This window comes from Kogia breviceps, chromosome 7 (genome assembly GCF_026419965.1).
Source record: "Kogia breviceps isolate mKogBre1 chromosome 7, mKogBre1 haplotype 1, whole genome shotgun sequence".
NCBI lineage: Eukaryota > Metazoa > Chordata > Mammalia > Artiodactyla > Physeteridae > Kogia > Kogia breviceps.
In genome coordinates, this window is record NC_081316.1 from 118,057,201 (window position 1) to 118,079,968 (window position 22,768).

The window sequence follows — 22,768 nt, forward strand, 5'->3', positions numbered from 1 at the left end:
CCGCTGATGTGAAGCAGTCATGCAGCAATAGGTGAGGAGCTCCGATTGGAAGGGCCGCCCCTCAGGGCTCTGTGGGCCTCATGGGAGGGGTCTCGGTTTCTCTGGAATATTCCCACCTTAGGAAAGAACACCAGACAAAGCAAGCTTCGTGGTATGGAAGCTATGGAAATATGTAGACTATGTAAGTAAATGCAAATTCCCTTTTGCTTGTGTTGCCAGAGTTAGTGAATAAAAATCCAGGATGTCCAACACATTTAAATTCCAGATAAACAACGCATAACTTTTAATTATGCATAGCACATACTTACATTAAAAAAATTATTTGCATTTTATCTGAAATTCAGATCGAACTGGGCATCTTATTTTTGCTCTGTTTTTATCTGGCACCCTAGTTTTGGTCCATACACGTTCGGTACCTAAGGAAAATAGCCTGATGAGAATTAGGAGACTAAACAGTGAAAGTAAGTTTTCACAGTTTATTTACTTTTTAATGGGGAGGTAAATGGTTTGGCAGGGGAAAAAAAAGGACGGCTGCTCTTTCTGGCTCATTGGATTATTTGTAAAATCTACATTTGGGAGAGAAAGAGAAGTAGAGAGACGGAGAGAGACAGGTGGTGGTTGAAAGTGGCCCATGTACCAGAAAGTTCCTCCGCTCTGTTGAGGAAACTGAGCACCTACTATGGTCCACGCCCTGGATCCACACCCCCGACAACAGAAATGAGGGGCAGCTTCAGGGAGACTGCAGCGCCTCCCCTGCAGGCTGCGCCTCCTGACAGCTTTTCTCCAGCCACCCCCCCACCCCCTTACCTGTCCCAGGTGGCAGGATGCCACCTCAGAGGGCGGGGCTGTGGTTCAAAGACTGGGGGATGAGTGACAGGCATGCTAACGGGATGCAGCCGAGGGAGCCGCTTGCTGACAGAACAATTTGCTGGCGCCCAGAATATCCGTCCCGATCGGCGAAGCGGAAGCCCGGGCGTCAGGAGAAATTTCAGGATTTTCTCATTCGCCGGGGCATCAGGATTTCTGGGAGCCGCACACTTCCCACGGCACTTTTCCAGACCTGCAGCCTTGACACGCTACCCACAGAGGCTTCCAGAGCCCCAGGAATAACAGGCAAAACGATTCCCTTTTTCTCCCTCCTGATCCACTGGTGTTGATGTAAATGACGGGAAAAGCAGTTTTCAGCTTATTTCCGAAGCTTAAAGCCTTCTTGAGAAGCCTATTATTGAAAAATCAGAAACTGCAAAGCAACTTCTTAGACAATGAATTAGCAGCTCAAGGAGCGCCTGTAAGGCCCAGCGCTCGGTAACTGGCTGCCTTGCAAATAGGAACTCCCCCGGGGGTTCAGTCATCAAACACGTGGCAACAGGCTGTCTGTTTCAACACAGTGAGTAATCAAAGGAGATTTGCAGTTAATCCAAATATAACAGAGGAGTATCCAGGGGAAGGCCAGGAAGAGGAGAAACTAGAAGAAAGGTGAGGGGTGGACCAGCGCTTTCCGACCTGGAGTTCCATGTGTCACTGGGAGAAGTTTGGGGGCCAGAAGGGCTGATCCACCCGAGCCCTTGAGGCACCAGCCACCCAGAGGCTTGGCTCTGCATGGACGCAAACCAGACAATGAACCCGGCACCTGCCTCTTCTGCTTGAACAGCGAGGTAAATTTGGGGAGGGAATGAACTTGCATTTGCTGATTTGCTTGACAGTTCTGGGTCCCAGACTGGTTTGAGGGGTGGGAGTCAGTCAGGTGGGGATGGACTTGTTACATCTGGAGGTGCCGGTTTGGTGGTGGTTCCACGTCGTCCTTCAGGGGACGGTTCCCAGCGTACGGCTATCACGGTGCTTCTCAGAGTGTGGTCAGCAGCGCCTGGGAACGTCTCAGAAATGCCGACTCGGAGGCCCTACCCCGCCCGGGACCTGTAAACGCTCAGAAACTCTGAAGAGAGGCCCAGCGGTGTGTGGATTAAGAGGGCCTTCAGGTGGTTCTGGTGGTCGCCCTTGCTCTAGCTTGAGAACCGCCGGGTAATGTGATCACCTGCATATGCCTCAGGTTGCCTGTGAGTGAAGCCCCGGCCAGCTCCAGATCCTGGAGCAATTCCGGGCCGACCACTACCCGTCCTGGTCCCCTCACGGGGCTTTGGGGCTGTGGGGAAAGAAACTGAACATTTATTAAATACATCCTAGTCCTCAGTACCAGGCACTGGTAAATGTTTTATGTGTGATATTTTATTCAATCCTTTCTACAATTTGTGAGCTGGGTGTTGCAGATAGGATTTTATTGCTGACAAAACTGTGGCTCAGAAAAGTCAGCTCGCCAGGGTCCAGACGTTTCCGGAGCCTATGCTCTTTTCACTGAACCCTACAGCACCTCTGACCCATGTGTCATCTGCCCACAGAACGCCTTGGGTGCCACCCACACAAAGCTCATGCCAGCCTGGCAGGGCCGGCTCTCCCTTCCACTCTCCCCCACCCAGTCGGCTCCTTGCCTCATGTTAATTTCCCACCTGAGTACTGAGCACTTTATAAATAGCAAATCTAAAATGAATTTTCTACCAGCGATCATTAGCTCCCTTGACATCCATTAAACATTCTCGCAAGCGGAGTGAAGTGACAAAAGGGATTGATTTTTACAGTATGCTTAATAGGGGAAAGAAAGAAAGGTGTTGACAAGTCTTTTTTTCTTTTTTTTTTCCTGTCCCGATATCATGAGGAATTTGAAATCAGTCAAATGACTTTTATCTGCAAAAAGGAAGGCTAGGATTGGGGGCAAGAGGAGAGAGGGTGGAGGGTAGCAGCATCCCAGCTCAGCCCATTCCTGCATCCGTGACGGGTAAACATGCAGTCAGTTAGCTAGTGCCATAACCACCAAGATGAATATGTCAGATTTAATGTTTCAAAATATATAGGGTCCGAGCCGGGGAGGGCGTGGGGCCTGGCGGGGGCTGGGAGCGGGTGGGGAGAGGGAAAATCAGCTCTCTTCTGCTGAAACTGTTGGAAGAATAAGTGTGTTGATGCGATAGCTGGAGTTGGAGAAGGCATATGAGGCACTGTAGCTGAAAATTCAACTTTGATTTCAATTTTCATATTTGTCAGCAGTAATTAGATTCACGAAATGTTTTGCCACTGTTCTAAAATACTAATAAGGAGGGGCCTTTGTACTGTGGTTAATGGAGTCGTTTTTTCCTGGTGGGCTAGAAAAATTCCATTAAGGCGAAAAGTCATACTGTATTACAGCACTTCAACATCATGGACCTGGCTGCTGCAGTGACGTCATCCGAGACTGGAGCCCTCTATTTGAACCAGAGCCCTTGGCTGGGAAGGGGCTTGAGGCTTCATACGCCTGAGCTGTCCATCATTTTCGACCTGTGCAGGCCTCCGTGGGTCATGGGGGAGACCAGTCAGCCAGCCAGAGACAAAAAGAGAAGCAAATGCAGTAAGGCTTTGTCGTCGAAAGGATGAGCCTTTATAAGCATCGCCTCCTGAAGCCGGTGGAAGAGAGGACAGGCGTAGAGGGTGGGCAGGGGGCAGCTGTCCCTGGCTGGGAAGTGTGGCTCCCGCCCGGGGAGAGGAAATCCATTCTCTCTCCATCTTCAGACTGGACTCCCTCCTTGTGGTTTAATGCTGCAGCCCCCGCAGTGCAGAACCTACATACCTGTGTGTCCCTCTCCTCCCAGGCCCTGTTCTGCTCAGCACAGATTCTCTGGGTTCTCTGGGGACATGGTTTGATGAACAGGTTCGAGGTCTAAGATTTTTGAGTCACTTTTCCCGGGGATGTCTCAGCCTCCCTGATGTCCCAGGAAACTCCCTGCAGGGAGGATGTTCTGGGGGTAAATGTCTGCCCCTGCCTGGGTAAGAGTGTAATCTCACACATTCTCCAGAGAGTCTGACAGAGACGGAGGGTGGGGCACTGCAGCACCCTTGCCTCCGTTGTCCCCACCTCAGCACCGCTCCCCTGCCGTCACGCTGGGCCCGCTCACATGGCTGGCATCTCTCTGGGACCCCTGGGCGGACTGCAGCTGCAGAGACAGCGGCCTCTTACCTGGTCTCTTGGAGTCCAGTGAACTCAAGAACTCCGCCATGATGCTCTTTAACTCTCCTCCCCCAAGTTCTGAAGAGAACCCCCCAGCTGTCATCCCGAGGCCTCCACCTCCACAGCAACAGAAGCCAGCAAGCCTAGTGGACGTGTGTATTCTTCTCCACCGGCTCCCGCACTCCCCCTCGCGAGAAACTATGCTTTGCTCGGCCCAGGAGCGGAGTGACTTGGGGCTGACGCACCTGAGCCGTGACTGGGAGATGGGTGGAGGACTGTGTGTGTGCAGGGACCTGACCAGGACGGCAGCTCCGCCTGGATAAAGCACAGCTTGCTGGAGCCACTCACGGTGAAGGTAGGGTACATCCATCTCGCGAATGCAGGGCCCCCCTCCCCGTCACCCTACCGGGATCCTGCTTTCCTGGGCCTCTGCCCCCGTGCGTGTCTCTCGTGAACATTGAACAGGAGGAGCCTGGGCGCCTTCCCCAAAGCTCACACACCTTCCTTGGCCCAGGCCTCACCCTCCCCCTCCCCCACCGATCGCGCGCCTGGGCCGCCGCCTTGCTTCTCCCCAGTGGCACGTGCTAGATCTTATCCCTGGGCAGCACTTCAAGATGAAAGGAGGAGGGGGTATTACATCCACCAGTGATACGTGGCAATTGGGAGAGGCTTTGTTGTGTCATTTCCTACTTCCTTCAGACTATTAAGCAAACAAAAGTGCTTGTGGAATGAGAAATGTAAATGGCCCACGCAAGCCGATTAATCCTAGATGTACAATTCCATTAATAAGGCCGCTTTTTAATAGGCGGCTCTGGCAGCAGCAGCGGGCAGGCTAGGAATTGATGTATTCTCTGTAATTGTATTGCAACTAATAGGATATGAAGAAAATGGTACCAGAGAAGCAGGTCTTTCAATACCGCTTTCCAATCAGCTGAAATAATGACTTGCAGGGGAAAGCCTTGAAAAGTACCAACACACAAAATATAACATCATCCAGGACTAACCATTATTCCAAATACTAGTTTAGGGTTCGCTCTTTCTTTCCTTCTCCTGACCTCTCTGCATCTCCCTCTGTCTTCCACCACGGGTAATAACCTAAACCCAGTCACCTGGCAGGTAGAGCTCCAGGGAGACCCGCCCATCCATGGCCCCAGCTTTCCCTGATGCAGGGCAGGCTGGCTGGCTGAGATTGTTGTGCTAGCAGATTTGGAGGTCACGGTCTGGGGGGGGGGGGCAGAGAGGCAGGGTGCTGCGTAAGGGAGAAGACCCTAGAAGGGACCCAGTGCTGGCTCTTAGACTAGTTAGTTGAGTAGCTTTGGACCAGCCCCTTCACCTCTCTGGGTTCCCTTCCAGCTCCAAAATGCAGGGAATCTGAATGCGTTTTCAAAGAGCAGGCCAGGAGGAAGCTGGCCTCCCAGCGTTCCAGGGAAGAGCAGAGCCAATGACTGTGCACAGGACCTGAATGCCCATGGCCCGGAGGCTCCGCGGGGCCCAGGTGTCTGCATTTGACGTGGCTTTTCCACAGGGCCCCGCCGTGCATTCTAGTCACAGATAAACTTGTTCATTAGTCCTTCCTTCACGCTCTCATTCGACAAATATTGACGGGGTGCCTCCGACGCGCCAGGCTCTGCTCTAGGTTCTGATCAGGCAGCGGTGAGTAAAGTGGACCAAAACCCACCCCTGTCCTCACAGCACGTGTGGAGTCAGCAAGGCTTTGGCTGAGCCCTCGCCGTGGGCTGCAGCAGGCCTGGGCCTCTTTGCTGGCTGAGGCCGCCCCAGGATCCCAGGACAGGAACCAGAGCTCCTGGCCTCTGCTGTCCCCCGCCTTTGCTGTGGGCACAGTGGAGCCAGGGCCCCCTGCCAGCCCCTGGCTCCCCTGCCCGCCTCTCCAGGTCACCGGGTCTCTCTCCTGCCCATTTGTATGCGGACTCTGACCCTCGCTTGGTCGCAGGCTGGAGAGTAAATACAAAAAGAAAAGGCAAAGCACATTTCAGTTGAAATCCCCAAGGAAACTGATGTGATTGCCATACAGAAATGGTACCAATAAGGGCAGAAAGGAATATTGCTTTTATAGCTTTGGGGACATAAAACATTTAGGAAATGTGATTGACTGGCAGGGTCTAATTTATCATTTATCTCATTTCCTCTGCTCCCTGGCTGTCTTCTCCCAACACACGGGCGGACATGTACAGGCAAACTTCGTTCCCCTTTTCGCTTTCCTTTCTTCTTCTTCTCTCTCGCAGACTTGGATTTATCCTCATTCTGTTAAGCGGGAGAACTCCTGTGGCTATTTATAATTAATGCTCAGAAACCTGCCAATCCATTTAATGACGCTGGCAGGTCACGGCCCCCTTATAGCTCTCCATTAATCATCATTAGAACAGCTCTGAGTTTTTACATTCTTTGAAAATGTTAATTCACCTCTGTAGTGCACCTTTTAGTTAAAACTGTAAAGAGGCAAGTGGCTGGTGCCCGGTGCTGGCCCGCTGGGGGAAAAGGCATGGAGGAGTTGATAAAGCCTGGTTGGCTTCTTCTGTTCTTTTGTCCTCCACCCCCACCCCCAGCACCAGATGGCAACGCAGTTTGTTCTGTGGTTGCCTCAATTTATCTGTAGCAAAAATGCCCAGTGACTTAAAGTTCTGGGCAAATAAACACACTCTGATGTCTTTGGACTCCCGGGGCCAAGGCAACAACCTCTGAGGAGTTGCTCACCCAGGGTCCTGACGTGGTTTGGTAGCTCCTAAAGGAGACGGGGCACAAAAGTGTCCAGAGGTAACTGGGGCTGAGAACTGCCCGTGTGGGTTTTCCAACACTCACGAACACACAGCACACGAGCCGCTAAAAGGGGTCACATCACGTGAAGAATCCTCTCTGTGTCATGAGAGTTCGCCATCCGCCCGCCTTACTTTTGCCACTCATGGGCTCTGAGACCTTGGGCAAAACATTTCACCTCCCTCCGCATCTACAAAACGGGGCCCACGTCTGTCCTGCCTAACCAATGAGGTTAAATCCGCAGGGAGTAAACAGAGTTGAAATTGTACTCAACTTTTAAAACTGTGGTATCGATGCAAAGCGTCAGGTCTTGCCCTGCCCTGCGGCTCCGCACGCGCGTCCTGCCTTCTTACCCTGGGGTCATTCATACCCGCGTATGTGCTCTCAAACCTCCATAGCCGTTCCATTTATGTCTTCTTTCTCAAGCCAGAAAAGTGTATTTTGAATCACCGAAATCTCCGTAGCAGAAAGAATGTTAAATTGGGAAGGATGGGAATCTAAATTTGAGTATCCACTCTGTTGCTTATTAACTGTGCAACTCTGAGCAACTTCACCTCTCTGAGCCTCAGGTCTCTTATTTTTGGACTTCATGTTTATAAGGCCCCTTGACCTAGTAAAGCCTGTGATTTTCTTGCCAACCCCAAAGGGCCATGGCAGGGACTCAGGCCTAACAGGGACAAACTGGTCCCTTGGACCGTCTGAGCTCTTACATTCTCCTTGTCTTGTGAAGCAACATGGCCTAGAGTTTACGACTCTAACAAAAGAAAACACAGGCAGATGAGGAGAATAGAAAGTGTATGTTTAATCCATTTTTGACTCTGATTTCTCTTGATAACCACGCCACCTATGTGCGAGGCATTTGGAAGCTCAAACCATGGGCTTGACCTTATTTTCAAGGTGACCTCAAATCCAGAGGTTGAGCTGAGATGACCCCTTAGGACCTGTGGGGTACCAGGCACCTGATCCTTTTTAATGCTTCTCCGAGGCAGGTTCACCTCATTTCATGCGTGAGTAAACTGAGGCTCAAAGAGGTAGTGTGGTAGTTCAGGGTCCGTGTAGCTTGTACACTGCAGGGTCACAGGTCAAACCCAGACCTCTTGAATTTAAGGCCAGCTTTTCTTCTGGTTTTTTGATATCACTTCATCTTGTCTCCCTCCCCCACCTTGATGAATGATGATTAGGTGATACAGCTCAGATGAAATAGAGACATAATCTAGCAGCTGCTCCTGGACGGGCATATGCACTATAACAAGTGACCTTTGATTTGGGCTAAAAACTTCCTTTGCTGGGTTCCTTCCTCAGTGCGCTTACATTCTCGTGGGCATTGCGGTGTGGAAGGGAGCGTCCGTGGGGTCTTCTACAGGGAAGCCCCCCGTGCTTACTGTTCTGCTCTGTGTGGTTCCAAGGCCCATCCTTACAGGGACCGCCACGCCTCTCCTGCCCCGCCACAAGCATCACTGACACTCCAAGCAGACACCAGGCCTCAGGCTGGGCTTTGGCCCATCTGCTTGACAATCAAGTCTGCACAAAGGGCAGAGAGGGCTGCACAGCAAAAAGCTGTGAAAAGTCCTTCCTGCAAAGGCTGCATCAAGAATATTCAGGCCAGAAAGAGCTCTAACAGCAAGCGGGGTGTTGTGTCATCTTCCTCCTTCTCCTTTCACTCCTTGGCTTTATTAATGGATTTGTGTCTCTTCTTACTTGGTACAAGTTAATAATAATAAGGCCTTATGATGGTGCCATGCTGTACACATTTGAAAAGGCTTTCACAAATCTGTTGTCTTTTTAAATCTTCGTGGCTGTAGTTGGATTTTAGAACTAAAGGCCTTGGAAAACACTTACCTCAGCTCTCTCTCAGCTGATCATTATTGATGTATTTAGTTTAGTTTAAGTAATGTATCCTTATTAAATATAAGTTGGACACATACAAAAATAGCTTTAAAAAGATTTAAAGTCACTCATGCACAATTACATTTAATGTATTTTCTTCCCATTTTCCGCTTATTCTCCACCATAGTTTTTATTATATAGCTGTAATCATATCATTTATATCTCATTTTTTCTTTTAAGAATAGATCAGAGGCAATTTTCCATGTTGTTATTTAGTATTAGGGAACATAATTTTAACTGGTTTCATTACATTGTATCAAGTAGATGTACAGTACTATTACCCTCGTCTGGACATTTATGATGCTCTAATTGGGGGCTGTTACAAATAATGTTCCAGTGAACATCTCCATGAATATAGCCTTATTCCAGTTTTAGGATTGTTTCCTTAGACCAGATCACTAGAAATCCCGTTGCCACCAATTCTCTTAATACCCTCAGGGAAACTGAGGCAGAGAGAGATGAAGTGAGTCTAGGTCCCATGGACTGTCAGAAGAGCAGCACTTAGGCCGCAAGTCAGGTCTTTTGCCTGCTGGTTTCACCTTTTTTTCCATTCAATGGCGGTCTTTAGAGTTTCTAAATAAAAGGGCTTGAAAATGTCTTGGGTGTCCACAGAAAAATAATTTTATTTTTAATATAAAATAAAATATTGTGGTCGAGAAAAAACACAATAAGAGCTGCCATGAATTCTGAAGCGCTTGTGAACGATGTATATGAAATCAAATGCAGCAGCATCCCTGTGTACTTGGAAATAAGGCGAGCCGTATATGCTGAGAAATATCTATTCCATCTGCTGACAGTGCTTGATGTACATGTGGATTCTGAATACCTCTTAAACTCTTGTTCCCTCTTCACATCCCACCCCCAGCTAGGTCCATTGTCCTTTAAAAGGAAGGCATCCATCCTGAGTCTTCTGCCAGGATATTCATTCCAAGCTAGAAGCCATGGGAACCACAGTTACCTCCCTCTGGACCTGTCGTGCCCTCTTTAATTCAGGGGTAGCTGAGTGGTAGAAGAGAGACAGAGTGGCTATTCTGAATACTGAGAGTTGGAACAGACCTGCAATAAGCTTTATGTAAAGATTTCAAGGCTTTGCAACTGGAAAGAATCATCTCCAATAATAATAATGGTTTAAATGTACTGACTGCCTACTAGGTACTAGGTATGATCCTAATTGCCATGTATGCATTATTTTTGTTAGTTTTTACAGTGTTTCTGTGAAGAGGGTGCTACATTCATCATGATTTTTCCAGATGAGAAAACTGAAGTGGACAGGAGTTCGGTGCACACAGAAACTAGACATAGGGTGGGGCTTTAAGCCTCGGAAGCGTGGCTGTCAGTCCCCTCCTCTTACCTGTGCAAACACAGCCTCCTTCACCCCGTGACTCCGCAGCACTGAGAAGTGTGATGAGGCGAGTCGTGGTTCTTATGTGGTCAGCTCACTCAGAAGCCAGTGATGGGGTGAGGGAGAGTGTGACTCTTGGGACTGGCCCTGTTCTTTTTTTTTTGTGGTACACGGGCCTCTCACTGTTGTGGCCTCTCCCGTTGCGGAGCACGGGCTCCGGACGCGCAGGCTCAGCGGCCGTGGCTCACGGGCCCAGCCGCTCCACGGCACGTGGGATCTTCCCAGACCGGGGCACGAACCCGTGTCCCTTGCATTGGCGGGCAGACTCTGAACCACTGCGCCACCAGGGAAGCCCTTTTTTTTTTTCTTTTTGTTTCAAGACACTTTATTTTTTAAACAGGTCACAACACGAAGCTTCTGGCCCATTCTGCTACTGCACAAGCTACAAACACTTGCTCAGCGGTTGAGGGGCACTCTTTAGTAGCATGTTTGGAAAGTGAATAAAAATCCGTATAAAACAAATATTCCAGTAGTTTCCGTAGGAACACAGATAAGTGTGACCCCATCTCCTAGTCTTCCACAGTGCCGCATCCGTGCCAGCGGCACTCACATAGACATCTCAAAACAGTAGCAGTAATTAAGTGGTCCTCCGCCAAAACCCTTAATTCAAGCTAAGCTTGCAGTTAACACCTACAAGAATGGCATCTACACATTAATATGAGCTGCTCACAGGCTGCTGGGTGATCTTTGTTTCACTCCTGCAAGCACAGGACACAGGCACAGTGCCCACACCATGCTCCCCTACTCTGGGTGGGAAGTCGTGGTTCTGGATTTGTTGCATCAGTTGCCATGTTGACCCTGATCTCACTTGGTAGGTCTGACCTTCCTCTTTACCAGCTGGCTCTCCAGAATCACAGAGACAACACTTCCTCCTGCGTAGACGTGGATGGGTGGGTGTCCAGGCAGCAACCTCTTTTGACCTGAGCTCTGTGCTCTGCATGATTAGGAAGATCATAATTGATGATCATGATTACAGCATCCGAGTGGACCACAAAAAATTGCCAACGTTTAACAATTTTGATGTCCACTAACGTCATTTTCATAAGGTTTGTCCTAGTATATGTCTGGGCCTGATTGCTTAGCACAGCTCAATGTTGGTTGGTGGCATACTGCAGTGAAGCGGGGACAGCGGGCATATGGCTGCTGTACCCACCCCCAGCCAGCATAGGGAAGCTGCAAGGGGACCCCACACAACCCCAGCCAGCGTAGGGAAGCTGCAAGGGGACACCGCACAACCTAGAGTCTTGTAGGATGAGGAAGCTATGGATAAATGATTAGGATGTCACATGTCCCTTCTGTCCAGTCTCTCTTCATGTCCCCTCGTGTGAACCAGCTCTCCTGAGCAGCTGCAACTCAGGTTCTGCTCTTAGCACCTTTCATGAGGACTCGTGTTGGGGTTCTGACCTCCTTTTGCTGAAGACCGTACTCCTTTTCTGAGAAGTAAGGCGCCAGAGGAGCACCCTCCAGACTCCTGATCTTTATCCCTGGACAGCATCTTGTTCTAAATTCCTGCAGCGCTGAAAAGCACAGGGTTCAGAACTAGAGGGGCCTGGTTTGAGTCCTGATTCTACCACCTGTTATGTGGCCTTGAGCAGTTTGTTTCTTCTCTCTTAGCTTGGGTTTTTACCAACGACAGGCGATACCAATGATTAAGTTCTGGAATGTGTGTAAAATTGTCCGTGCTTCATGGCCTTGGGGCACATTTTGCTCCCCTTTCTTTCTGAATATGGTGAACTGGGAGGATGCCAGTGAAGGAAGTCTGAGGTTATCTTTTCACAGAGAAACTATGTGCTGAACCGGAAGTTGGCCCCAAAGTTCCAACAAGGGCAGGTATGTTTGTGTGAACAGTGGACCACAGCATTCAAAATGTCACGCTTTAGAAAATCCACGACATGTGGTCCTTATTATTTAATCTCTCTCCCTTGAGCTTGGAGTAAAACCAGTTTTCTGCCTCCTCACTCTGGGCCTAACCTTCTAAGTTTCTGGAGTCTGAGGCTGAACCTCCATAATAAACAGCCCCCTCGCCCCCCTGGAGATAGGAAAACATAGAGTGAGGCATATATAGAGACAAACAGAAACTTAGAGAAGAAGACAGTGGAAGTGGCGTGGAGAGAGAAGGCAGAGATGGGTAGGTAGACAGATAGATATTACAACCCTTAAAATCCTCAAAGTCAACGGTACTTGGTGATCAGAAAAGCCTTTGATTAAAAACAAAATCCTATAGGCCTTATAAAGCATCCCCACTAAACTCCCAGGGCACCTAGATTTACCTGTTCCCATGGAAGGTCCACATCCCATCAAGATCTGTAGCATTTAAGTGTGTTTGCCACACTTTTTTGCTCAGGAAAGACTGCTGGGATGTCTCTTTCAGTTGTTTCCTTTGGTGAAAAGAAGGCTTTTAAAAACAAGTAGACAAGGCTTCAAATCCCCGATGAGTCCTGTGCTGGCTGTAAGTTATTTGACTTCGTTAAGTCAGCCTAATACTTTAGTCCTCGTGTTATAAAGATAAATGAAGTGATATACGGCCGTGCTTGATACGTAGCATGTATTCAGTCAACAGAGACACTGTATTTTAATTTCTGAGCTTAGATGTGTCTGTAGCGGCTACTTCTTTCTCCACCTTCCACCGTGTGTCCTTCCTGCTCACCAGCGTCCCTCTTCTTTCTGAGGACATGGGGTATTTGGACAAGATGTTCTAACTGGGGCAACTAGAAATGGTAAACTGAAAGAATTCCCTTCAGACACATTGTATCATGGAAATCTCCTTCCTTACCCCATAATTATCTCATCATCACGGGAGTCAGATCATTGGACTTATTTTGTAAAATTTAAACTACGAGTTTCAGCAAGAGAGAGACTAAACCATGAGTGGTGTCTGCTGGGTGGCCTGTTAGTTTCAGATGGAGGTAAGAGATGCTTAGCTGTGCCTTGCTCAGCCATCAGGGTCTTGGCAGAAGTCACCTTGCTGCTGTGGGGTGGCACACCCTGTGAGCTGAGACTCATTCTGAGATGGCTCCTGGATGTGGCATCAACTCTGGGAAGAGAGCTGGCAGGGACTGGGCAGGGTCTCCACTGGTTTGTACAGGTGGGAGCATTTGGCCTCAGTGAGCCCTCAGCAGAGTCTATTTCAAAAATAATGTTATAGGGCTTCCCTGGTGGCGCAGCGGTTGAGAGTCCGCCTGCCGATGCAGGGGACACGGGTTCGTGCCCCGGTCCGGGAAGATCCCACGTGCCGCGGAGCGGCTGGGCCCGTGAGCCACGGCCACTGAGCCTGCGCGTCCCGAGCCTGTGCTCCGCAGCGGGAGAGGCCACAGCAGTGAGAGGCTCACATACCACACACACACACAAATAAATAATAATAATAATAATAATGTTACAGATGTAACACCATGAAAATGGTGTCATATCTTAAATACAAGGATAACATAGTAGATCCACATTTAGCAAATTATTGTGACCTCTGTCACACTGCTCAGTGCCATACACGGAGCACCCCTAGGATTCTAAGTCTTGTACTGTATTCAGAGAGAATGGTCATTGGGAACCATTTCTTCTCTCCCCTAGAGGGGTAACTAGGTCATAGAGGAAATAGCACCAACTGTCAGAGGATCCTGCTTGCCCAGTGGCCAAATGGAGTTTGGCAGATGACGCCCCTTGGGAAAGGTTCCAGAAATGAAAACTGAGAGGAAAAACGTGTTACATGAATACCCACACCATACTGAGGGAAGTAAGTCAGGCAGAGGAAGAGAAATATTGTATAACATCCCTTACATGCAGAATCTAAAAAGAAGTGATGCAAATGAACTTATTTACAAATCAGAAACAGACTCGCAGACTTAGAGAATGAACTCAAGGGGGAAGTTCGTTTCCCTCCCCCCTTCCCTGGGGGAAGGGTTGTGGGGGAGGTTGTTCGGTTGTTAGGGAGCTTGGGACTGACATGTACACACCCCTATATTTAAAATGCATAACCAACAAGGACCTGCTGTATAGCACAGGGAACTCTGCTCAATATGGTGTAACAGCCTAAGTGGTAAAAGAATTTGAAAAAGGATACATGTGTATGTATAACGGAATCACTTTGCTGTACACCTGAAACTAACATTGTCAATCAACTCTACTCAAGTATAAGAGAAAAAGTTAAGAAAATGAATACCCACAGAAGATGGGCCCCAGTGATGGGAGTTGTAGGAAAGAAGCACATGCCAATAAACCAGAGAGCCGGTGCATGCCTACGCGGGATGGAAAGATACTTGGAAACAACCCAGAACCGAACATAAGCCTACAAGAGAATACTGGTACCTGGAAAGTAATTATTAAAGCAAAGCATACAATCCAGGGTAAAAAATATAGACACAGCAGGATATCCTCTGGTCATACTGGTTCTCTTGAACCTTTATTAGAACCCTTATTGAACTTTTTTTAAAAAATAAATTTATTTATTTATTTTAATTTTTGGTTGTGTTGGGTCTTCGTTGCTGCGCTTGGGTTTTCTCTAGTTGTGGTGAGCGGGGGCTACTCTTCGTTGCGGTGCGCAGGCTTCTCATTGTGGTGGCTTCTCTTGTTGTGGAACACGGGCTCTAGGCACGTGGACTTCAGTAGTTGTGGCTCGCGGGCTCTAGAGCACAGGCTCGGTAGTTGTGGCGCACGGGCTTGGTTGCTCTGTGGCATGTGGGATCTTCTGGAACCAGGGCTTGAACACGTGTCCCCTGCATTGGCAGGCAGATGGCAGATTCTTAACCACTGCGCCACCAGGGAAGTTCCCCTTATTGAACTTTTATGGTATCTGCTAGTATCCCAGAGCATTCCATGGAAATGATCAAAAGGTCATATCATAGGGCCTATGAGGACCATTGTGAGGAAATAGGATCTGCAGCAGGATAAACAAATTTCAGGGATGACTTAATAGAAGCTCACAATTAAAATAAAGGGCACTCCATGTGGGTGACAAACAGGTGCTTTTTATTAGGCTTCGGGGACTCGAGAAGGTGACACCTGATTTAACTACAGCAGGGAAAGCTTACACTGCATGCGAAGAAAGACCAACTCATCCGTTTACACTTCTCCCAGATTTGGAGGTCTTTAGGCCTCCTGGACTGTGGTCGTGCTCCGAGAAGAGACACTGCTTTCACTTCCCTCAGATGGGCTCACTCCTTCTTTCGGGAAGGTGTCTTTGTCTCTGCCGTGTAGAATACTGAGACCCTCCGTTGCTCACCAAAGATACCCCCTTGTCTCAAAGGTTACAACAGCACGTTACCAAAACCACGGACCCCACAATTTTTTGCCCCTCTCCTCTTTCCACTTTACTCCTTACTTACCATGAATGCTTTGGGGCTATAATCCCTCCTTTGCAAACTCCCTCAACCTCCTTGTTCTTGTTGCGTCTGTTGTATTTTCCTGGCAAAACCGCAAGCCTGGTTGAAAGCAGCTATCCACATCTTCTGATCCTGGGCTTGGGAGCCAGACCTTGCTGGAACAACAGAAAAAATAAAATGTGATGTCATTTTAAATCTCAATGGGTGCTTACTACTGACTGGGAATCCTACTATGCATTCCTAGGCGGTTTGCTTTACCTTCCTCGGAGACAGCAAATTTGTGCTTTCTCCCCTCTACTCAAAGCTGGAGCTGACTCATCTTCCAGATACCAAACCTTCCTCTCTACCTGCCTCTCATTTCCAGACCCATCCTTCGCTCCTGCTATAATAGAAAAAAAAATCCCTTTCAGAATTTATGCTCCGGGGCCTCTCCCCTCCTCCCTCAAGGATTGCAGCCCTGCAATTCTTTCTTCTTTTGATACATCGTGACTTCTTTCCTCTCCACTGGACCATTTCCACCTGCATTCACACCTGTTCTAGTGTCTCCCATCTTTAAAACAACAACTGTCCCATCAACAACTTCTCCTGAGCTCACATCCTCCTTCAGGTACAGACACACTTTGCTGCTCCCCCTCCCAGTAAAGCGTCTCAAAAGAATGATCTTTATTTATCGTCTTCACTTTTTCACCTTTCTCATTCTTCCACTTTCCCATCTGGTGTGGGTCCACACCACTCCACTCCACCTGTCCTCGGCGAGGTCATCAGCAACATTTATACCGCCAGTTACAGTGGTCAGTTCCCAACCTCTAATCTGCTTCTCAGAGGCACTTGACACAGTTGACCCTTTCTTCCTTTTTGAAGATGTTCCTCTTGGCCTCCTTGGTATCACAACTCTCTTGGTTTTCTTCCCACGTAACTGAGCACTCCTTTTCTGCGTCTTTTTCTGATTTCTTCTCCTCTGCCTCATATCCGTGTGCAGGTTTGCCAAGGGCTTGGTCCTCAGGCATCTTCTGTCTCCACTTTTCTAGGACAGCTCATCCAACACCATGGTTTCCAACACCTCTCTATACAGGTGACCGCCATATATGTATCTCCGGCCCAGACTCTGCCCGTGAACTCTAGATATATAAAGACATCTCAAACTTAATATATCATTTCATTCATTCAATGACCCATATTTTCTCACCTTATTAAAATCTCTGAAGTTGGAATGGCTCCTACAATCAATGACGTCATCTCTATTTGCTGAGTGGAGAAGTTGAGCTGCCATTGCCTGCATGAGCACAAAATTGGACACGTTTTCTTCACTTCCTTGAGTGATGTACGTTGTCAGTATGACATGCGTTAGCGTTATTGCCACTTAAAATTTCTTCAAAACATGATATTTTCAATCACATATTGATTTAACCTTGAGAAGAAAATCATGTATGCAGAAATTCATAGAGACAGAAGAGCAGGGTATAATAGGCAAGTCCTGTTTGTCTTTGGAAGAATGACCACAACAATCAAAGGCTTTATAGAATCTAAGATAGAAAGGATGCCCACAGTTGACACTTTTGCTGTTGAGATACATACAAACTTCAACTCAAGGCAGAGGGAATTGCTAAGTCCTTTCAAGTAGAAAAAGACTTCAGATCTATAGAGGTTGATATGACCGGTTGAAAGTGTTTGGCTTTTCATATCTTATTAGTACTTAAGTGAACTGTGTGTCTTAGAAGACATTGCACCTGCCATTTGATGCATCCAAAATGGAATTCGTTATCCTACCATCTTGCACCCCATGGAGAGGCTCCTCTTCCCTCAGTTTTTCTAACTCACTAACTGGCACCCTTCTTAACATGTTCCTTAAACACAACACCTAAGAATTATCCTTGTTCCTCCCTTTTGTTCACCCCTCACATCAAATCTATCCGCTTTTCTTGTTATTTCTGCCTGTAAAATAAATCTCCCATCCATTTGCATTCCCTTCACCCAAAGGCCTTCATCCAAGGGTCATGGCATCTTGCCTGGACCATTGCAGTAGTCAGTTCTACTGCAGCAGGCAATTCTGCTGCTTTCACGTCCATCCTGTACCTCACGAGCCTGACAATCCATTCTCCAGCCTAAATAATGCTTTCTAGCATAAATTGGACCTTATCACTCCTTGTTTATGCTAAGAATAAGATCACATTCCTCCCTGCAGCCCCCAGGCTCTGAAGTCGTGGACCTTGCCTGCCTCTAAGAGGTCCTCGTATATCACCACCTTACCCAGTGACTTTGCTCCAGGATCTAGGCCCGTCCTCTGTCCTCTGTTTCTCACACTTGTCTTACTCCAGGACCTTTCCATTTGCTAGGATTTCTGCCTGGAGCTTTCCCCCTCCAGACCTTCCTGGGCAGAGCTGTTTTTTATAATTCAGTCTCTGAGAGGCCCTTCTCACTGAACCTCTGTAAATATGCCCCATCCTTCTCTAGCCATCATTCAATACAACTTCTCACAGAGCCCCTACTAATTTCTGAGGCTAGCTTGTTAGTTTGTTTACTTGTGTATCGTTTATTTCCTCCAACCAAGATGTTAGTTCAAGAGAGAAGGGGATCATCGTCTCCTTTATTGTATCTTGAAGACTTAAGGTGGAGTTTGGTAACTAGGTGATGATTGATCAATAATGTTGGAACTCATGAAGGGACAGATGGTCCACCTTTTCTTCTAGGAAGTAGTGTCTCCGCACGGAGTGGTGATAACTTTCCTCAAAAACATAAAATGTAACACCCTTGCAGAAACTGAGACATTTGTTAAACCTCACTTACCCTCTGTTAACTTATTTGTAGAGTGGTCATACAGAAATCCTTATCTCTCTAGGATGTTTAGAGAGTTAAATGGAGCAACTTATGCAAACAAATCTGTTGCTAAATGGGAAACCTTATCATGTTACTATGAGAATGGGATGAAAGCTCTTGTCCCCCTCCCAGGGTGCTGGCCTGCAGTCTAAGAAAATGCACAGATGTGCTTTGAACTCTACACCTAATACCTGCAAAGACCGCAGGTAAAGACACCTTTCCCCGCACAGACACGAATTGTTACCTTGGTCCACACTGAGTCCGTTTTCAGGTTGATTACAATGATTTGGAAGGTGAAGGTGCTTATTCTTTACAGTTAATGCGCCAGGACACTGTTTTATGTTGTAAATATCGAAGGTCCAGTCTGTCGCTAGTTCCACGCACTGGTTCACTCCTGAGAGGCCCCCCTCCATTTCTGTTTCTATCAGTAGCCTATGTGTGTACACCATTTAAATTGGTGTATACACCAATTAAAAGACAGAGATTATCAGAATGTTTCTAGGGAATAGTTACAAGACTGGGTTTAAACAAACAAAACAAAACAAAGCAAAACAAAGCAAAGGGCCTCAGGAGAAGTCCTTAGTGGCTCAGTGTGTCTGTCATGGGATTCGGTGTGTTTTCATCCCCAGTCGATCTGTTAATGTAGCCCGAAAACAGCATCACAAAAGCAAGCCCGGCACTCCACGCTGTCAGTACTTACACAAGGGCTGCATTCGATGGCCTGGAGGCAGTGCCGTAGGACAGCCGTGGGATGTTTTATAGCAGCACCCAGTCTGCACACCAGAGAGCCCAGTGGCCAAGGACAGAAAGGGAGCATGCAAAAATGATGTGGGAAGCCTGTGCCAGGTGCAGAGAGAGCAGAGAGCATCCAGGGAGGAGCCCTGGGGGAGAAGAGCAGTCCATGGACGTGGAAGCTACCAAAGATGAAGCTCAACACCCTCTCTGCCCTGGGCTCAGGATTTGTCACACTTGCTGCCTTAACTCAAAGACTCGGAGGTGGTCCCTGGTTGACTGGATGTTGAGAGGCAGGAGCCACATGGTCAGAAACCTTGCTGGGATATCACATTCGGGGGCTCTCTGGCCTCACGGCCCCGTCGTCTGGCTCCTGGTCAGGAGAGAAGGCTATGCAGATGAGGTTGGGACCCTCCCCTTTCTCTGAGCAAATATGTCGATAGCATTTGGGTTAATGAACTGTGCCTTTTAATAAATGGTTCTTATCTCACCACAGTGGTGCTAAACTGTCAGGATTTTAAATTAACTTAATAGTTTCGTGGATGGTACTTATTCACTGGTTACCCGGAAAGTGAATACGGCCCCCAGCCTGGGTTTCTTATTGAATTATGCAACAGTTAGTTATTTCATTTGGGTTTAAGGTGAAATGTTTAGGATTAATGTGCAATGCCTCAACGCCCCCCTTAATGAGCATTTCCAGGCCTACCCTAAACTAAAAGCCCACCATCCATCATTGGGTCACTCTGTGTTCTTCAGGCTTCTTGCCCAGGAATGGCCAACAGCCTCTTGGAAACACCCTCCCTGCTGAGAGGAATACAAAATGCCCATCTTGTCTTTTGTTCATATGTACAAATATTTACTGAGACGGGCAAACCCCTGCCCTGCCTGTAGGAAGCTTATTATCTATATGTTAGAAAGCTATAAATATATAAGAGAGGGAAATTATGAAATTCCAGAACTTCTGAAGAAGAAGGAGAAATTAATTCTGTCCTGGGGAGAGGAAGAATTGGGGTAAAGCTTCGCAAAGGTAACATTTGAGCAGAGCCTTGAAAAAATACGTAATATTTATATTCATGGAGCTGTGAAGAGCAGTCCAGGTAGATTTTTAATCCTGTGCTTGTCTACCTTACAATGATCAGCTTGTAGGCCAAAAGAATTGCCACTTTTATGTATTTATTTAACATCTTTATTGGAGTATAATTGCTTTACAATGGTGTGTTAGTTTCTGCTTTACAACAAAGTGAATCAGCTATACATATACATATGTTCCCATATATCTTCCCTCTTGCGTCTCCCTCCCTCCCTCCCATCCTCCCTATCCCACCCCTCTAGGTGGTCACAAAGCACCGAGCTGATCTCCCTGTGCCGTGCGGCTGCTTCCCACTAGCTATCTATTTTACGTTTGGTAGTGTATATAAGTCCATGCCACTCTCTCACTTCATCCCAGCTTACCCTTCTGCCTCCCCGTGTCCTCAGGTCCATTCTCTATGTCTGCGTCTTTAGAATTGCCACTTTTAAAAGAGCAGTTACTGTGAGACTGAAGTTCTTTGCCAGAACCTTATGAGATATAAAGTAGCATCGTTTCCATTTTACAGATGAGAAAATAGGCTCAGAGAGGGTAAATACGTTGCCCAAAGCCACACAGCCTTAGGCACACAAAGATTTGAACCAAAGCCCAAGTGGCCTGGTAGCACTGTTTTGGAAGCAATTCCTCTATACAGGAATTTACTCCAGCGGGCTCATCCTCACCACAAAGCAGATTCATCCATCAGTGCATCAAAAATTGCGTTTGGAGAAAAAGAAAGGACTTCGCATACAATGAACAGGTGGTAATTCTGTGCAAAGCACGGTGCCTGGCAGGTACTGAGGCCGATAACCCAGGCAAGGATGGCAGGACCTGTACCCCCCGAGGAGGTCAGGAGGGGCGGAGGAGGCTCGCCATCTCTACAGACCGGAGACGTGCGGTCCAGAACCAAAATCACCCATGTCGGCGGCGAGCAAATGCTAACTGCAGAGCGGAAGGTAGAAAGACTGGGAAGTATTAGCATCAAAGGCCGTCTGAGAAGCAGGAGGATGAAGGGGGCTTATAGGATTGCTGAGACGGGCACTCCCCCATCTGAACTTGGAGCCCTCCATTGAGCCCTGGTTCAAGCCCCCACAAGACCATGTCCACGGCCCCCAGGTGGGTGCAGCAAGCTGAGCTGGGCAGACACAGCCAGGGCGGGCGGGGCTCCTTCTACAGACAGGGTGTGGGTTCCCCAGCAGCCACCAGTCCTGCCCAGCTGGGAACTTCAGGTGTCTCTGCCGGGGGCAAGGACTCTGCTGTGACTGCGGAGAAGCAGAAAACAAACCCCGGCCCTTTCAGCTCCTTGGCGGGTCCCTGGGAGAGGCACAAGGGGGGCCTGCTGAGTGGAGTGACCTTGAGAAAGTCAGGCGGGTGTCTGAAGTGGTGCAGCAGCACTGGGGCAGGGAGAGCAGCACAGCCATCAAGGAAAGGCTGCGTATAAAGGATCCCTTCTCCCTTTCTTCTGGCGCAGACACAGGCCCCAACTTCATTCTGCATTCATAAAGCTTCCCTTGGAAGCGCCTTTAAGTACTGCTGAGGGCGGCTTGAAGAAGCATGTTGGAGGGTCAAACACACATCTCCTTGGGCTTTCTTTCATCTGCCTCAAAACCAAAAATCTTTCCTTTTTTAATCGCCGCCTCCTGTAAAAAGGGCTAATCTTTTGTTCGCAACAGTCTCCAGTGGCCCAGAATCTCAGCAATTAATACAGGAGAGAGGGGAGAGGAGGCAGGGGCTCCAGCCCATGGAAAGTGGGAAGCAGGTCAGAAAGGGAGGCTGCAGGATGTGGCGGGCATTGGCCAGGGGTCCCAGGAGGGCGGAAGCCTGCGAGGTGCTGCCTGAGCAGGCCCGGCCTCAGAGAAGGGTGCTTTTCGGGTGCAAATCTGATTGTGTGGCAGACCAGTCAATCCAAACTAGCGCCTTTGAGAAGGGGCCCGGAATGAGAAGGGATTTCACCTAACTGCATCCTTAGACGTCCCCCCCGCCCCGCTTCTTCCTCCTGGGACCCTTCCTCTGATCCCCCGTAGCGGCCTCTTTTCTGTAATGACTTTGTCTTTAATCAAAGCACTCACCCTTCATCTCTGTCATAAACAGATTCATATTTTCCTGATCTCTGATTATGGTTTGTTGCTTTAGAATTACATTTCTAAAACAATAGATGCTACCACCCGGCTTAAAAGCCTTCCGTGGCACCTGGTTTCTCTTACGGTAAAACTCTGAACACCGCAGCATGGTTTAGGGTCCTTGTGCCCTGAGTTTTATAAATTGCCACCCTGCTGTGCCGCCGGGCCCCGCCCCGGACACCCTGCACCTCTGCCCGCTTGGATATGATCTGATGGGACTTTGTCCCGGGAGTTACCCCACCCTCGAGCCTTCCTTTCTTTCCCCACCTGGCAAATCCCTTCTTGTCCTTTGGAACTCTGCTCAAAATCACTTCCTCTGTGAAGCCTTCATGAGCTCTTCAGGGGGTTTTAATCATTTTCTCTGTGATGCTTGCCGGGCTGTCCATGTGCTCCACTAATAATGTGCTTATTGAGTTATCTCTTAATGATCTGTTTATGTGGCCATTTTTTTACCTCCATGAGATTTTCAAAAGCGTGGAGTGTGTGCCTTATCCTTCTTTCTAGCACAATGCCTGCGACCTAGCTGACACCGAACACATGTCTGAGCTAAAGATTGCCAAGCATTCAAGGATATAATATAATAACCTCCCCCTCTGACGTTCAAACGTAGGGAAGGAAAGAGGAGGAATGGTTTCT

General features: G+C 48.2%; 1 protein-coding gene across 6 annotated transcripts in view; it reads left to right on the forward strand.

The window, feature by feature from the left end:
• The window catches only part of NTM (neurotrimin), a 921,398-nt gene that overhangs the window by 18,353 nt on the left and 880,277 nt on the right, over positions 1-22,768 (forward strand). Inside the window, exon 1 of one of the 6 annotated variants that reach the window (XM_067039349.1) lies at positions 1,418-1,655. The exons of the other annotated variants lie outside the window; for them this stretch is intronic. The gene's annotated coding sequence lies outside the window, so the exon portion shown is untranslated. Of the gene's footprint in view, positions 1-1,417; positions 1,656-22,768 lie in introns of those variants that run through there. 6 annotated transcript variants of the gene reach the window in all.